We start from the raw sequence: 12,988 nt of genomic DNA, 5'->3' as shown, positions 1-12,988 counted from the left end.
CAGGAGTAAAGAAAGGCTTGGCTTGGCTTGAGCTGTGTGTGTGTAATCAGGATTCTCTGTGGATGGATTCTATCAATGACATAGTCACAGAAGGATTTTTCCCTTTTAATCATGAATCATTTTGTTCTAAGAAAGCAAGCAAACAGAATATGTGGTTTTTGAAAAGAAAATACTTAACAGCCTACTGGTGCCAATGCCTCTGGCTGGCTTCCTAAACTACGCTGAGATCTTTTGCGTGCAAAGCCTTTTGAAAGGCCAAAATAGACAAAATTGCTATCCCCATGAATGCTGTATACACCCACCCCAAAGAAATACCATTGTGAAGAAGAAGGGAAAAGAAGAATGGAAAGGATTGATAGGGCTGCTTTCCAAAGTCTCTAGTTTCCAAAGTCTTTTTTTTCTAGTTTCCAAACTAGTCTTTCCAAAGACTAGTTTCTGACTAGTCCTCAATTTTTAAACCTCATTTTAAATAAAGTAACAGTTCACCAAATTCTGGGTTCAGTAAAGCTCTGAGGCAAGACTCTATCAAGGGCTGTTAAATATGGAGTTAAACCCTTGTGCTGGGATGATGCAAGGCTACACCTTACTGGATGCTGGGAAGGGATTAAAAAAAACGTGCTTTATTCATGGACTTCTCTTATACTGTCCTCTAGACAGCTGCTGTTGGGTGATGAGACCTCTTACCTGTTTTATTGTGATTTTCAGAATCTTCCCTTGTGCTTATACTGAAGATCAAGATGAAATACCAGTCATGAGAAACCTCTTTCAGCTGTCCCACACGTCTTTTCCTTTTCCTAGCTACAGAAATCACCCCAGTGGTTCAGCTCCACCAAAGCTCACTGCCACTTTGGGTCTTCCAGCAGCTCTCAGCTGTGTGATCACTCCCTAGCTGTAAGTCAAAAGGAGCTGAGTGCGAAGAGCCCTCTTAGAAAGCTGTTTAAAGCTTATTTGTAGTGAAAAGGCTTGAGGGAAGCACTCACTTGTCCAATCGGATGAGCAGATCTACGGAGGTGGCAAACTCCACAGACCTAAGCATTCATAAGTTAATGTTGCTACCACTACGAGAGGATGTATGAGCACATTTCACAGTACTTGCAGCCTTCAGGGGCTTTTACTGCTTTGGTATAAAAACAATCCCCTTGCACTGCTTCCATTAGGCATGTTGAGCTAGCTTTCTCTATTACAAATCATACAGAAAAATGTGCTTTTTTATTCTTGCTGCATATACAAGACATGCTTATTTAGGCAAACCTATGAAGGGGTTTATCCCAGGTTTTCTAATTATTTTCTTCATTCCTACTTTTTCTGTAAAAGTTAGTTTCTGAGTTTGCAAGCTTGTAGACGCTGTCCTGAGGAGCATACTAAGGAGATTCTGGTCCATACCCTTTGCTTTGGTGTGAACAGTGGCAGGAAGTGGAGGCCCAAGATTCAACTGCTCAACCCTTTTGGTCTAGCCATGTACAAGCATCCAGCAAGACAAAGCCCATGCCCTTGTGTTTCATAGATTTTGACTCACATTACTAAGCTATACTCTCTTCCTTTGCATTGGACGGGAAAAGATCTCCTGGGTCACCGTGTCTAGTTTTTGTTACCTCCGGCAACCACATCATCTAATCCATTTCAGAAACTAATTAGGCTCCACTTTGAAACAAATTCCATTTCCTGCCACCCCCACTCCCACTCGTTTAGTCTGCATGGCCTGCTTCGTACTTGCAGTGCACAACAGAATACGAGTGCTACAAGTTCGGATTAAGTTGTCCTTTGTTAGCTCCAAAACTCAGAACGGAGTTACAGGTTATGTACCTTGGCTTCTTTTTGGATAGATTGTGGTGCTGTGATATCCCCCACCCCGAGTGGAAGGAAAGGAGTTACTGTTGTGACAGAAGTAAATGCTTGAAGTATGTTTTTACTTAAGAAGTAACTCATCAAAGGGCACACTTCTCGTCTGCAACATATTACATGAAGTGATTGAGTAATGGCTGATGGCTCCTATCCCACTACCTTCCTTCCATGCAAAAAGTGGTGGGGTTGAACTAAAACTTCAGCCAGTTAGGCTGCAATGCACTCGAAATACAGCCGTTTGGTGGATTCTCTACAAGACTGCAGGATATAAATCTGAACTGGACTGTAAAACAAAAGCAAACAAAACAATAGGTATCACATAAATGACACAATCTATGGGGAGGTATTTCTATTCATTATATTTTATCACATTTCTACATATCTGTTGATAAATTAAGGTTTTCCAGTAAGGCCAGATCACCCTGCACCCTGACAGGTCACCAGAAAGTGTTTGTTTTACTCAGTCTTGCTGAGTACAATGTGGTTTTCATTTGCACTGCTCTGCCATGGGGCTACACTCGCTAGGTCTCAGCAGTGCCATGGCAGATTTCGGTCCTGGTTGGATTCCACAGCCCCAGGCACCTCCAGGGACACATGTAAAGACCTTCCTTAGCACCTCCTCTGAGGAGCCCTGCAGCCAAACTGAGGTCACGGCCTAAAGGGGAGTTGAATGCCAGGTCATTGTTACTTTATCTTTTCTGCTGGCTGTTGAACTCAAAACATGCAAGCCGTACACCTTATTCCACAGCTTGCTCTTGCTCTGAAAGCCACGATGCTGAGTGTGTGTGATGGGACCGGGTCCCATGGCAGCAGGCTGTGCAGCAGGTGAGGAGTTCATTTCAGGAACACGCCAGAACGAACAGCTGCACTGTGACAGAGAACATCCTCCTGGTAGAGTAGCTGTTCTCCTCTACCACCAAAGGCAACAGAGAGAACTACTGACAAAATCAGCGCTTGGTGCTCCCTCCTTCGCTTGTTCTGTTGAGACGGTCCCTCTCCAGGTCACCTGCACCTCCGGTATTAGAGCATGAGCAAGTAGCTGTGGAGTGCAGAAGTGCTTCAACATAGTGCTTCTAAAGAAAAGCCCGTCTTTGCCCTTCCCAAGCGTGTTTTATGGCACAGACCTGCTCTGGGAAGATGTCCTATACTTTCCCTGTCAACAACACTTAAATCTTGTTTGGAAGGTGAAAAAATTGCTGCCTTTGGGTAGTCCTTTCCCTTCCACAGCTCTTTTAGTCTCTTAGTGTTACCTACATTATTCAAGTCTAGCAAAATTAAATTTCTTTCTACAGCACGGCTATAACCAAACTTTTTTTTTTTTTTTTTTTTTGTGTGTGTGTATGTGTGTGTGTGGAGTAAATTCATTGATAATAATTAACTGCTCTAGTGGCTTGTGTTACATTGTGAAAATTGTCATTCCACGCATAGACTGCAGTGTCATAGTCCCCCTCTGCTTAACAGAGTTGTTCAGCTCAGCCCAAGGTGTCACATCCTACTGGAATAAAACATGCCAATAGTTCATACTGTTGAAACTTTAAAATGCCATATTAAAAAGTGGTAATTGAACAATTTTATTTAGCTAGTGTAAGTCCCTTAGTGCCAGGCTTTTGAGGTGTGAAGTGATGTAGAACCACCATGATGCTAGAAACCATACAACAGGACCTCAGCTACAATGTGGATTTTTTTTTTTTTCCTAATAGAGTGTCCAAGGTTATAAAAATAATCATGAAGAAGTGACAAAAAGTGCTGAGTTTGCTGATTTTCCAATGTTATTTTCATTTCTTGGTTTCCAGAAATAAAATTGGATTATTTTATTATACTCCTTAACTAGGCAACCTTTAAAATGTTGAATGGTTTTAGGTAGCGGCGCTTGAAATAACATGTGAATGCACGCTCAGCGTAGGAAAAACACCTACACTGCCTCTCCCACTGCTGCCATCGCCGCAAAGCTACCTGCAATTAAATGGATATGCACTGCAATGCATTTTTTCTGCCAATGTCCCTCATACTTCAGATCTCTGAGGACCCTGCTGAACAGTTTCCAGGTTTTTTCTTCCCCCCCGTCGTTTTCAGCTCACTTGTGTTTTCCTCTTTCTCTCTCATATTCTATTTCACCAAATTTCTCTCCCAGCTCTGACTTAGCTTGTATCCCTCCACCCCAACACACGCTTTCGGCAGCCAAAAGTCTCTCAGCTCCTGCACTCCTGTCCATCTCCCACAGGTAGGGGGCCAAATGCTGCACAGACACCCAGCAGCCAGCAGAGCAAGAGAGAAGGACTAATCCAGATGACCAGAAAAAATGCTGAAATCAGGGTGCCAAGACCCTTACCACAGCATTGCCCTCAGCACCTGCTCAGCAGATCCAGCCCTGACCTGGCCGAGAGAGGATCACCCTCTCCTCTCGTCCTGGTTAAACCACAAAACCCTCCCTGCCATGGCAGTGGTGGGAAGGGCGCTGCTGCCAAGCCAGCTCTGGGCAGATGCCACCTGGAGTAAATATCCCACTTGTGTTAGCTACTGACCAAAGCCTTTCTACTGTCACGGTGCAATGAAGCCACCAAGATCCTGTTGAGCACCAGGGGAAGCTTTTGAAAGATTTTCCCCTTAGTGGGAGGAATTACTGGATACAGAGCTTGGGCTTCACAATCCATCTGTTTAATTTGCAGTGTGTCTCAACAGTACATCTCTGTCAACTCCATCTCTTCAATGGAAAAGCCATAATTGTAATTTAGGAGCACAGCCATTTGAAAGACCAACCAAGCAACCATGATCTATTCCCACCCGGCAAATGAGGATGTTGCTAAGGCAGTTTCTCAATTTAAGAATCATTTTATCTCTTTTCTTCTCCCTTTTCAGCCCTCTTTGCCAGCTGGCATCCTGTTTCCCACTTTTGCAGCAGGAACTGCTTCAGCTCAGCGTGATCCTTAGGAGGGGGAGCAGTAGCCTATTTAGAGCTTAAAGCCCGTGGGGATTTACTGGCTGGAGCCCCAGAGAACAACCTAGCAAGAGGCTGACGAGGGCATATGGCCAGATCGTCTCCAAAACACTGCTGCTAAAGGAACTTGATACTCATGTGAAGAAAGCATCAAATATGCAAAACGCAGCACACGTAACATGCAGATAATAGCATAAGGTAATGGGCCCTGTCTCGAAATAATAGCACTCTCATAACCAATTCCAATATTTTCTGTTCAATTCCAGTGTCCTCTGAACACGTCGTATCTGTAATGTACCAAAACTCCCACAGGCTCCAGCAGGACTAAGATGTAGTGTGAAACCCTGGCTAAAACATGAGGAAGGCATTTCTCTCACACAGAAACAGGCACAAACTTGGGAATAAATGTGATCCAGGAAGTGATTAGATAAAGCCATTGATAATTTCATTTGCATATAAAATAATAACAATAAAGGAAGCTAAATTATCCTGTATATACAGAAACCCTGGGTGTTCAGGATTGGTTAGTCATTATTCTCTTGTCATATAAAGCAATTCAGCCTGCAGCTGCTTTTTTGTTTTAGAAATCCAATTCAACCAAGAGAACTGAAACATCATTAGCAAACCCACTGATTTATCCACCGGTGAAGTGCTGATACAGGCATCTATGCCTGCTGCTAATAAATTCTCTACACAGCAGCGTTTGCTCTCTCTAGAGATCTCCCCTTCTTCTAGTGGCTACTGGTTTCTAACTTTGCTGCTGGAACTCATTTTAATGAAATAAATCCTACCACCAGGGTCCTGGGCAGTCACCTCCCTGCTCCTCATGGCATCATCCCATTGCAAGGCACAACTTGAAACAATTTCTGTGTCCTTTTCAAGGTGGACACCAAGCAGCAAATGCCCAAGGTCTGTTAGAAGTGCCCTTGCTTTTTAGGAATCATTTCCCGAACTGCAGTTTCAATAACTTTTTTGACGGTGCTGGGTCATTTTTTTTCTGCCAAGTTCACATGATATTTGGTGTACCTTTGGCTTTTTCATCTTTTAAAGAACAAGAAGTTATAGCCTTTGAATATGGGAGGCCAGAATTAATGCTGTAGGCTATCTGACAGCTAAGAAACACTTCAGTTTGGCCTGAACTTGATTTAAAATAAAACATACAAAAAGTAAGAATCCAAATCTACCTATGACAGTAGCCCACATTTAATATAGCTCTAATAAAAAGTTTTATTACGTTCCTCTCTTGAAATGGTATTATTTTTTTTCTTGCTGAGCATGATATTCAAGATAACTAGAATGAGATAACAAGAGTCCTAAGAGAGATCTTTGTCTTAAAAATACATGCTCTTCAACCTATCTTATGTATGCAATAGACGAAAGACAAAATGATAACTAATACCTGACAGGTTTACTTACTTTTTCATCTCTCAAAATGGAGAATGAGTATATATGTGTGACTAATACGTCCTACTTTTTTATTTCTAATCACATGCTCATGTGTTTCCAAAAATTCAGTGTCTGGGCTGAAAACAAGGGGAAAATGTTCGTGTTTGGAATAGATGTTTGGATTTTTTTTTTTATTTTAATATGTTTTTTAGTTTGAGATGTCAAATTAACTTTCTAAAGCCAAGATTTAATATCGAATTTGATCTTGTTATTTTTCATGTTCTTCCGTTGCATCCTCAGCCTGGTTGGGCTTTCCTGGAGTGCTGTCACTCAGCTGGCCAGGATGGCTGATGCTTTTTTATTTCTGAATGTCACATTTCTGGCAGGTTTAATGTGTTTGTCTGGTTGCGAAGTCAGAAGGAGGCGAAACGTTTCCATTATCAGCAGACCTGAAACCACTCCTTCCTTCTAAACCCACACTTCACAGAGCTGATGGAGGCCTTTGCGGCTCATCCCCACTTCTGCTATCAACCAGTGAAGAACCTGCAGGGCTGTAGCAGCCGTCATAGCTCACACAGCCATCTCCTGCAGTCTGTTTGCACCACACCACTGAGCTGCTGGGCACGCTGAGTAAGTTATACCACTACTGAGTTACTGAGTCACTCTTCTCCAACACATCCCATTTTTGCCACAAACCTCAACTCTGAGTATAGCCATTTGCTAGAACTGGACCGTGCAAGGCAAGAAGAACAGTAGAGAAGTAATAAAATGTAGTGGGGAAAACCAAAAACCTAACCAAACCAAACAAAAACAAACAAACAAACAAAAAAAAAAAAGCACCACCACCAAACCCAAACCACCATTTTGCTATGTATATTAGTGAACAACTAAAGCTGGGTAGCCCATTATGAGAGAATCTAACTCAGCTTTCTGACACTGTTTAAGTCTTAGGCACCATTCATGTTTACAGAGCAGAATTAAAACCTTCTGTAGTAAGTTATGAGCTTTTCCCTATTGACAGAAGTGAAAAAACGAGAACTAAAATGAAATCAGCTGGCTGTTACTCAACCTCCTCTGTCCAGCTGGATCCAGGAAAAGTGTTAAAATGAGCCCTGCAATTTTCCTTCCCTGCACTTTGAGTCTGATTTTCAGTTTGAAAAAAAAAAAAAAAAAAAAGGCACCTGAGAATGTTCTTAAATGCTCTCTGTGACTGCCATCAAAGGAGTTTTCTACTTTGGAAAAAGAGAGAGAGCCTTGTCCCAGAATGTGCTTTTGCCAGGAATCCTGTCCTGATTAGGCTGCCTTGGAGCGATTTCTTGGGTGAGTGCCATGCTGAAGTTGTTGGACGGCAGCCATGTGTTCAGCACTCTAGAAATAAAGTCTATTCCATTAATTTGCAACTCAACATAAAACTCGGGTTAAGTCTATTGATACTGCCGGAGGGTGGGGCCAACATACATATGTATGCAATTATTTTCAGGATATTGCAATGAGCACGTATATGGTCACACAGAAGTTGCTCTGAAGTCGAATACTAATGTTCCTTGGGTATGCATATTGCCCCCGTCTGGTTTCTTCATTTGCAAACTATTCCGAATTCAAACCTCCCCACTGGTCCTAATGAAAATGTTGGATAATCCATACCTTTGAGTCAGCTCCTCACAAAGACAGCAAAGTGGCCTCTCTAGCCCACATGCTCCTTACCTCACAGCACAGCAGTAACTCAGCAAAGCACTTCAGTAAATGTTTATACCCAAGCCTGCGAGACTGAACACAACATCTTTGGCCAAATTCAAGTGCATTTCTGAGCCTAAACATGTTGGAATGAAGCGTGTGGAAGAATGCCTTCTCCAGGATCATTTTATTGTGACCCAGACACCAGGAGGTGGGATTTTTCTCTCCCTCCCTTGGAGGGGAGGTTGTCAGAGTTTCCCATGCACATTTTGCAGATTCATAAGGGAGGGGGAGGATAAAACCAGGTGGACTCCACATTGGAGGAAATTCATACCAGCTTGTATGTTTTTCTGTATAACACACATCAGTCCTCAGAGATGTTAGCTTATTCTTCTTCACTCACAAACTTTCGACTCCATAAAATGGTTCACTGAGACCATCCATTCACTTTCAGACCTCATGTTAACTCCTGCAAGGTTCCCTACCAGGTCTAGGCCACCTCCATAAAGTGCAGAGAGGTAGAAGTGCAGACGAAAGTGTGTGAAACCAGAACAAAGACCATGGATGATACTCCTGTCCTCTTCCCTCCGGTCTCCCCCCAGACCCAGATCTCTCATGGACAGCCACAGAACACCCATGCACGTAAGAGCAAAATGCCATGCAAGTGAAGTCCAGTATGTAGAGCTAAGTGAAAGATGACTCTAGTTGCCCAAGGTCCTAATCTAAACACTATCCTTCATTTTCAATGATATCTTTTATATATATATATATTTTATATATATATATTTTATATATATATATTTATATATATATATATTTATATATATATATATATATTTAACTTTAAAACCACAAAGTGACATTAGTTATTCTGCAATTGACTTGGGGTCTATGAGACAGAGAGAAGTTTATCTTTTAACACTGAAGATGTATTTAGTACTCTGTAATTAACACCAAAATGGTAATTACTAATTTTCAGATAAAATTAACTATGGTTCATTGGGAAAAATTATGCATTCTGTTGAATATATAATTATATCTATTCTAAAGCAATCACTGCTGATATTTACATATTGCGGAACGGTTGCTGAGAATGTGACCTAGTTGGTAATAAGAAGTGGTTTTGATTTTGAAGAGTATTTATTCCATATGCTATTGTACCTGAATGTTAATTTCCAGGGGGAGTATCTACATGCTGGGTAAACTATCAAATCACTTCTCATTTTTCATCTTTCTCTTTCCATCTTTGTCCCCAGACTATGCAAGGCCAATGATCTGAAGAATTTTGCTCAGCATTTTGCTATATGAACTTTCCAAACGGCTCTGTGCCGTGAGGACTAAAAAGGGGTTTTGGTAGCAGCAGTTGGAGCCTAAAGCAGATCAGTGCCACATAAAAGGTACAAATGACACGGGAGAGCATGAGTCATTCTCCTTAATCTACACTAAGATGCTGAGTTCAAAGCACGGAAAGGTCACTGCTTCTTTGCACGCAGATGACAGTACAAAGTGATCCAATTGTCATCTTATTTCTCTTCAACATCCACGGCCTCTGTAACGCCACTTTGAATAGATCACATGGGAGAGAAAAACCCCAGCATGCCTCAACTGTATGGTGAATCAGAAGTTCAAGACAGAGAGTACTGCTGAACCCCATGGAGACAGGCCTCAGAGAACAGTCACCGGCACTAAAACAGGATGTTATCACTTCTGATTCCCTTAAACCTAAAATACACTCGTGTTAGCATTGAAAGGGAGGCTGCCTCATGAGCCTCTGATTTTACAAGGAGATTTACAGGATTTTTGTAAAATTGAGTGTATGAGTGGCATCCTACGTACTCCCTCTAATCCTCTGGAAACTGGAAATTACTGTTACCCATTGGCACCACTCATGTAGTAGTCAGAAGTAATATTCACGAGTAGCCACCGAGTTCCCTCTTAGCACGGAGGGCCATGGGAGGAGGGCTCACACACAGCCAGCAGTGGGACACCATGTGAGTGGGGATCCACCAACTCTGGTGTCCCACTGGAACACCTCTGCATTAAAACACTGCCTTTATTGCAATAAAACCACAGAATCACAGAATCATCTAGGTTGGAAGAGACTTTCAAGATCACCGAGTCCAACCTCTGACCTAACACTAACCAATCCTCTACTAACCCCTTATCACTGAGCTCTACATCTAAACGTCTTTTAAAGACATCCAGGGATGGTGGCTCAACCACCTCCCTGGGCAGCCCAATCCAATGCCTAAAACTGGAATGCAAATAAAATAAAAATAATTAAAAAAATGTAATAAAATTACAATTTTTATTAAAATTAAATTTATTAAGATTAAAGATTTTAATAAAAATTAAATTTTTTAGTCAAAGCTAAAACATGAAGTGGGAGCATACTGCTTTTGCTTCTGATTTTAATGGGGAGGACTTCTGTATGTAGGGCAATCTGTCTGGTTGCACGGCCCAAGGAAAGACAGTAGGATTGGAAAAAGGGGAAAGCAACTGTGTAAAGGCAGCCACCACACCAATCTGTCCACAAGGAAAATGGATTTGTTTTAGAGCTGGGCTGTTCTCCTGTGATAAAGTGGGAAGGCGCATGGAGCCTGGTAAAAACAAAACCAAAAATCAATGTGAATAATTATATACAATCAGCCTCGTTTGCTCTGGAAATTTGTTTCACCACTGATGGCTTACAATGATCAAATAGGGTAAATACCAGAGTTTCAAGCTAATACAGTGCCCTCAGTTACACCTGATGAGACATTCCTTTTCCTCCTCAGCTCCCATCATCATCTTGACTGACCTGGGCAGTGATTGCTGAGCTTCAATTCTCTCTTGCAAATCAAACAGCCTCCCTAAAACATCCCCAGGGAAGAGCATACTGCCCCAGCTTAGGTTACATGAAGCACGTTTCTACAGGGAGTGGAAGTGTTTCTTTAGAAACCTGCCATCACCACCCTGGTGCAATGGCTGCACTGCAGACACAGAAGGTTTTGCATGTTGTTACCCGAGCTGTGGAAAAGATTTCATGCACCCAGCATAGACAACGAATAACCTTTATCAACACAGAATTGGAGCCTTCATCTTCTCTTTTATGGACTAAACTTGCCACAGCACAAGCACACTGCTATTATCCCTCAATGCCAGGATTGCCTGGATCACCCTGGCTTTCCACATCATTTATAGCAGCCTTTTGCACAGCTACCAGCCGTAGCACCTGAGGAGTCCTTTAGCCACTGAGGCTTGCTGAAAAGCTGTGTAAACTAGCCTGACTTTCCTCTCTGTTATGTACTAGATAAGAGAGTAAGGGCAGGGAGCACGATCCATGCCTTTCCCTGACAACGCGACTAGGAAAGAATTCATAGTTGAGAAAGAATTCTTGCCTTCCTGACCTCATGGAGTACTGCAGCTTCCTTTCACCCAAGGAAAAGCCCTGTGCTCACCTCTTTGCTCATCAGAGACTCAGTTTGGTATCTCTGTGACTGGAAATCCTCATTGACTGCGGAGCCATTGCCAATATTTGGACAGCTGCTCTCTGCTGTGCTCTCTGGAGAGAAAAATGACCAATGTTTCTGGGGATGATGGAAAGCTCATCAAGGGCAGTGAGTGTCTCGCATTAGTGCATCTCACAGGAATGCTCCCCCTGTGTTTTGGTGCAAGCCCATAAACCCAGCCCAGATGGTGATGGCTCTGTTGGTCAGCTTCCCTTGAGCAGCTCTGCCCTCAAGTTTCCACAAACTTACTCAGAGACGTAAACACAGCCAGAATCAGGGACATATTTTTCAACTGCTCCTCTTAATATCAACTAAGTAGTGCACAGCCAGAGCTTCATAGAATGTAAGCTTAACTACTGAATTTATTAAAAAAAAAAAAAAAAAAAAAAAAAAAAAAAAAAAAAGCCCCCACCAGCACACAGTGAAAGCACACCAAGGTGCTCTTACCTTTTGCCTTCAGCTCTCACTGTATTTCAGTGCCACTCTGCTTAAGGGTGACGCGCTATTTCCATAATTAATCTCGTTTTTCAAAGATGTGTAGCTCATCTACTTCAGTTCCCAGGGGGACTGGAAGCAACTTGCAGTGATCAGCTTTGCTATGACTTTTTCCTGTCTTTATAAAATGGGTTACTCAATCAACCCTCTTGTTGCCTCTTGGAGAAGCAGCACTTACTCCCTGCCCCCACACCACTCACAAGGTGTTGGGCCCATCGTTCTAAGGGAATAACACAGATCTTTCTTAATCAATGCAAAAGCCTCAAATGATTTTGCCCTGAGAGGGTGGGATTTTGCTTTTGGTGGAAATGAAGGCACAGCTTTGACAATGCAACTTTAGATGAGAGCGCAGGCACACTGCTTCAGGAGCAGGGGTCTACAGCTGCAACATGCAAACTGATTTCTCCGGAAAGAAGCATTCACACTTTTGCCATCCCGTTGCCTTCCGTCTTTTATTAATGTGTGTTCGGAAGCAATCTGTCTCATTTAGAGAGGAATAATAGGGTTGCGTACTTTAATGGATCATTTTGTTAATAATCATGGGAGAAGATGAAATATAGCCATGCACTGCACGTAAATAACAGAAAAGGAGGCTACTGTTATCATGGCAAAGGCAAGGGAAATGTGTGCCAAGTGCCCAATTAATGTAAATCAGCACAGGCTGGTTGATATTAGTCCCCATTTATTCTGGCTGAAGAGCTGGCCTTTGCATCCTAAGCAAGCAAATTGCTGCTAATGGTGGGAGCCCAACTGAGAAAATCAATGCAGCTTTTCTGACTTTTCTGCTCTCTTCCACACGTCTCAGCTGCGACTGTGAAGACTTCTGCGTGACACAACTATTTCTGTCTCCAGTGCATCTCAGTGTGGCTTCACAGGTGAGCAGAGAAGCTGCCCCTATACTTCCAAAACCTCCTCGCTGGCTCTGTGGGGCTCCCTTCCCCTGTTTTTTTCCCCAGGGCTAGAGTTCATTTCTCCTAATGTTTGGAGAAACATTACAACAAGTCCCTGCGTGCAGCCTTGTGGCTGGAACACGGTGCAAGCAGCGTGCATCCCAATGCTGTAGGACCTCATTCCGGGCTGGGAAGAGGCTGCAAAAAGTACGAAGCTGCGGACATCAGGGGAATTGGGTTGTGTCGGACACCCGAACCGCAAAACTCCTGAGCAG

The sequence above is a fragment of the Aythya marila genome (assembly GCF_965140915.1).
Source record: "Aythya marila genome assembly, chromosome: 1".
Lineage (NCBI taxonomy): Eukaryota > Metazoa > Chordata > Aves > Anseriformes > Anatidae > Aythya > Aythya marila.
Note: the sequence above shows the minus strand (reverse complement) of the source record.